Here is a 5,898-nt window from a genome sequence, read left to right as displayed (position 1 = left end):
TATTATCCTGATATATGGCAGAGTTATATAAACCTAAGGTTGTACTTTAAACAGTCACAGGAAATCAAACCGTGACCTCTGTTATCCTCACTAAATTATTCTTATTTCTGTTAACTTTCAAAATACCTCAGTAATGCTTTAAAAAAACCAAACATCTTTTTCACTCCCCAGTACTCTCCACACTTGCACGCGCACAGACACACGCCCACCCACACACCCACACACACCCATTTCCTATAGAGCCCTCTTCTTAGAAATACAGTGAAGAAGAAAAACCTGTTTACCATGTTGACAGTGTCTGACTGTGTATGCCTCATTCTGTACCTACAGTACAACTGCCCTTCTACCAAGAGGATATTGACTTTATTTAACTAAAACAGGCAGATCATTGTTTACTTAGAATGTAGCCTCTCATATTTTATTATGCCAAACGTGTTTCTCAATGATTAACAACTGTTTGTTAAACCAACTCGTTCCCTTTAGACTTGTTCCCTAACGTCAGTGTGCATTTATGTCCCCAGTTACCATAGATTTATTTGTTATCCCACATCATGCAAGTTAGAAAGTTTGTTATTTCAGAGAACAAAAAGAATATATGCATGTGCTATTTAAGAAGACAGTTTTTTTGTTAGGTTTTTGACTTTTAAAAATTCTTACTTGCTTCTTTCCTTAGGAATTGGTCTGAAGAACAGGCTCTGTAATCCACAAATTTAATTGGACAATCACAGATCAAGGATTATTTTTAATCCTATTATTGTTCTTTGACTGCCAACCCATCTTGATTAATTTAGCATGTGAATTGTCTTCCAGACAACAGTCCCAACAGTATTCTGGTAATAAGATTTTAGTAGGTTTGTTTAAAAAGAAATACTTGCTTAGGTGACTTTCATCATGCCCCCCCAACTTCTGTTTCATTCTCCTTGTCCTGAAGCATCCGCTTGCTGCATTCCTGGGTGAGGTTTAGAACTCCCTGAGATGAGCTCCCAAACACTGCAATAGTATAATAGAAATGCCCTTGGTTAAAAGGGATGTATGCTATTGAATCAGGCCGCCTCTCATGATGGAGAATTTTCTGAATACCACTTGAGTTGGAGCTGAGCAAGCAACTTACCCAGAGTCTCCAATCCAAATTCATTCTTTTTTTAAAATTAATTAATTTATTTTTAGTTTTCAACAATCACTTCCATAAGCTTTTGAGTTTTAAATTTTCTCCCCCTTCCTCTCTACCTTCTTCCCCAGGATGGCATGCAATCTGATATAGGCTCTACATATACATTCCTATTAAACATGTTTTCACATTAGAATTAGAATCAATAGGAGGAACCACAAGAAAGAAGAAACAAAACAAAACAAGAAAAAAAAGAGCAAATAGTATGCTTCTATCTGCATTCAAAATCCATAGTTCTTTCTCTGAATGTAGACAGCATTTTCCATCACGAGACTTTCCAAATTTATTCTTAAAGATCTGATCTATATCCATGCAGAAAAGGAAGTCAACTGCATCCTGGATGTGACTTATGATATATTCCCCAATGATCTTTATCCTTAGCATGTTATTATCCCACCTTTCTCCCTGTTGATTTCAAAGACTGAATATTCGAAGAGGGCCTAACACAATTGGAGGAATCTTCATGGAGTTATCTGTTATGATGTAAAATATAACTTTCTGGCTTACCATAAAATATTTGTCAGCAGATCTGATGAATTTCTTCAAGGTTTTATATCCATACCTAAGAAATAAATGAGAAATAGGCAATTTTATCTTCACAGATGTCATCAGTAAGATACATAGTATTAAAAAAATTGTGCTACTGAAGCCCATATACACTAGACTCTTGGAGCCGTGTTTTATTGGTACTGAAGGGTTGTGCTAGCCAGCCCCACTCTTCTGCCAAGTTACTCTACCTTTGTAAGAAAAAGCAAAGGTGTGCTTGACAATCTGTAAGCTAGAGCACCAAGTTTTTCTTCTATTTATTCAACATCAACTTAGCAAATTTGCTCAAATTAACATATTTGTTCATAGTTTCATATATGTAGAGCTTGAAAGAAGCTCAGAGGTCATCTGACCCAATCCTTTCATTTTACAGATAAGGAAACTGAGGCCCAGGGAGGTAAAGGAACTTGCCTAAGGTCACATAGTTTCAGAGGTAGAATCTAACATCAGATCATCTGATAATAGAATCAGTGTTCTTTCCACTGTGACATACTGCCTTCCCTTGTATGTCCCCCGAGGGAGGGACTCATAGTCCTAGTCTGCACCAGGGAGAGAGGTTTCCATTTCTGCTTTCACTCCCTTTGTCATCTCCTTCTCCCTCTGCCAAAAGATTTGGTACTTAGAGACTGAGCTCCTGGATGGGGCCAGAGCTACTTGGGATCCAGAAATGTCTACTGTGTACAAAGGACAATGTTCCACATGGGAGGGATTTTTATGTACTTTTATGTAAAGTTTGTGTAACAATCCTACACACAACCCAGGTACAAAAGGGCATATTATAAACAATTTAGAGGGGAAGGAAAGGAGATACTTTCCACAACTATGGATAGAAAAAGAGTTCTTGACCAAACAATGGATGGAAAGAATCACAAGAAACAAAAGTAGAAAGTTTTGATTAATATAAAATTGAAAAGTTCTTGGAGCAGGCACTTAGAATTGGAAGGTAAAACAGGGAGAAAAAAAGTAGGTTTCCAAGAGTCTTTACTCCAGTATTTGACGTCCTTGGGCTTATTGAATACTATGATATTATGTTCAGATTGCTTCTGAACCTTGTGCACCTAATTGGCAACAAATTTCTCTTTTCAGGGTCTGATATTCAAGACATATAGGAAATCAATGCAAATATATATGAACCAGAATAATTCCTCAAAAGATAAATTAAAGGCTATAAGTAGGTAATCCTCAAAAGGAGATGACCAGAGATTGAAGTTATCAGATTCTACCTGAGTGGCATCAGTGGTCTAGAAAAGTGAAAGTTTCTCTGACACAAATGTCAGAGGTCAAAGTGTCTCTGGACCCAAGGGTTGCCTTTGCAAAGTGCTTTTTATATATCATCTCACAGCTACCCAGTAAGGTAGATATGATTGATATTATCATGCCTATTTTATATATGAAGAAACTGAGGCTTAGAAATATGAAATGATTTACCCCAAATTACACAGCTAATAAATATCAAAATCAGTAGTCAAACCCAGGTCCCATCTGATTTCAAGTTTGGTTCTCTTCTTTTATGCATCAGTGTTGGTGGCTATGGAAACATGAAATCCTGGGTATAAGCACCTTCTTGCATTACTACCAATAATGGATTAAGGACGTATTTAAGGTTACTGATGGGCAGTTTGGTAGTCTTTCTTAAGTATGGAGGCAGGGGAAGTCTCCCCAATTATTTTAGTATGAGAAGATGGAAAGAAAAAGCAGTCATTCCCTACACCTACCTTCCAAAGGCAAACACAAGCCCCTGGTGATATTTTGTTCTTTGCAATGATGGTCTAGGTATTTTCTCTTGTAAGTGACTTCCCATGCAATTGGACCATACCAGTCTGTTGCAGTTAGAACATCTAGGCGTATTCTGTTGAAAAACAACAACAATAACAACATACAGAACAAAAAAAAAAGTGAACAAACCCACTTTTACATAGATGGGAGCTGATGTCAGTGACCAAAGTTGACTATTTGGAATGACACCCCCTAAATCCCCATCACAATGGAAGCTTGAGTATGAACCATAGTCTTACAACTTCCCAGCATAACAAGGCAGACAGCCTAGAACAGTTACTCCCATGGCTTCTCCAGGAAAGGCCTCAGGAGACACCAGATGTGTCATTCCTCATGTATCCAGGCTATTTATTTGAAATCATGATTGTGGTTAAAAGAAGCTCATGCCACCTCTAGTTACATCTACACATTAACGTGTTGGAGGGCTGGGTCAAAACTGGTCCACCTTCCACAACAAAAATTCATGTAGGCATTGGGACTATACTGGGGAAAGGAGGATGGAAAGAACATCAAGGTCTTTATTTTTGTCACCTCTCTCAGGCATCTGAGACTCCTAAATTCTCTGCTACTTTCATTAAGTGCTTTTTTTCTTTTCTTTTTTAAAAAAATATATTTTAATTTTTAAAAATTTTGAGTTCCAAGTTCTGTCTCTCTCTCCAACCCCTCCCCAAGGCATTGAGAAAGTAAGTAATATGATATCAATTATACATATGAAGTCATACAAAACATATTTCCATATTAGCCATGTTGTGGAGGGAAAAACACAAGAAAAATAAGGTGAAAAAAGTATGCTTCAATCTAAGTGCTTCCCCCCCACCCTCACCCCCAAAGTAAATCTTATCATTGTTTCTACCAAGGCTGTCTGGAGAACTAGGCTTTATCAGAGAGGCTAGGTGAGGTAATGGAATTAGTTGGAGTTTAGGGTTAGGGAGACTCTAGTTCAGGAGTGGGAAACTGTGGCCTCGAGGCAATATGGGCCTTCTTGGTCCTCAAGTGTGCCCTTTTCATTGAATCCAAATTTCATAGAACAAATCCCCTTTTTTTGTTTTTGGATTTGTTCTGTAAAACTTGGACTCAGTCAAAAGGCCGCACTTGAGGAACAAGAGGGCCCATGTGTCCTCGAGGTGGCAGGTCCCCCACCCCTGGATACTTCTTGTTGCCCAGATATCCCAAGGTGAGTCAATCACTTAATCTCTCTGGGCCTCAGTTTCCTTATCTGTAAAGTGAAGGAGTTGGGCTAACTGCAATCACTTCCATTTGGAAACTATCTGATTCTCAACTCTGCCAAAAACTAGCTGTACAACTTCAGTGGTCCTCATCTCTCTGGGCCTTCATTTCTTTGTCTGTAAATTCAAGGGTATGGACTAATTGATTGCTAAGGTCTCTTCTTGCATTAAAACTTTATTATTCTAAATAATCATCCCTTAATTTATCTTTTTGGTAACTTGGAATTTTTTTTTTCATACAATTTGCTTAAAATCAGGAATGGCTTTATATACATTAGGCAGGAACTCATGATCAAATAGAATTTCCACTTAATAGCCCAGATTTCCTCTGAATTCACCAATTCTGCCTTATTTTCATCCCTTCCATTGTTCTCCAACAGAGAAAATAAAAGGATAGAAATATTTGCTAGTGGAAGATGCAAAGAGGTCATGGCTAGGTAGACAGAGGCCATGGGGAGAAGCAGCACAGAATTTGGTAACAAAAGACCTGAAGTTGTACACTTGTTCAGCTACCTATCCGCTGTGTGGCTTTGAGTAAGTTACTAACCTTCTCTGAGTGCCTGTTTTCTCAATTATAAAATGACGGTAATAATAGTTACCTCTAAAAAATTCTTTGACTTTTTCCTACTCTACCCCACTCTACCTAGAGAGAAGGAAAGTATACCAAATTTTTCATTAAACTTGTGTAAGAACCCAGGCTTGGGGTTGCCTTTTTTTCTTTTTATTTTTTTAATATGTAAAAGTATTAGAAAAGAGACAGAGGCTTAAAAAAATAAAATCCAACCTGTCTCCCTCAACATCTGGAATCTTCCCCCAGGCTGATGCCATGGAACAAACCTACCATCTCATATTGAGCTTTGTCCCTGTATACATTTCCTGTAAGGCAGAGATTTTGTTCTTATTCAGTATTAAACCAGTGTAACAGGTAGGCTTCTTCTGGATGGTGGTAAGGTCCTTCTGTTGCATCCTTCCTGAAAGTAAAGAGAGTGAAGCAAGGGATATTTACTCTAGTTCAGAATGCTTCTGTGTATATTGGCCCCTGTGGAAGGAAGACTAATAAACCAGGGTAGGTAGGGATGGGAAGGTTCTGAATGAGGTGAAGTCCTAAAATAGTCACCTAAGAGCAGCATAGACAGTTTAGAGAAAGTTAAATCTATGTGGTTTCAGGATTAAGACTCAGTC

General features: G+C 38.0%; 1 pseudogene; it reads right to left on the bottom strand.

Annotated features, from left to right (window-relative positions):
• Nucleotides 1–729: 729 nt before the first annotated feature.
• Nucleotides 730–3,843, bottom strand: LOC110211290 (N-acetyllactosaminide alpha-1,3-galactosyltransferase-like; annotated as a pseudogene).
• Nucleotides 3,844–5,898: the final 2,055 nt, after the last annotated feature.

This window comes from Phascolarctos cinereus, unplaced genomic scaffold, assembly GCF_003287225.1.
Source record: "Phascolarctos cinereus isolate Bilbo 61053 unplaced genomic scaffold, phaCin_HiC Scaffold_2;HRSCAF=192, whole genome shotgun sequence".
In the NCBI taxonomy this organism is placed as follows: domain Eukaryota; kingdom Metazoa; phylum Chordata; class Mammalia; order Diprotodontia; family Phascolarctidae; genus Phascolarctos; species Phascolarctos cinereus.
This window is presented reverse-complemented; position numbering and strand designations above follow the sequence as displayed.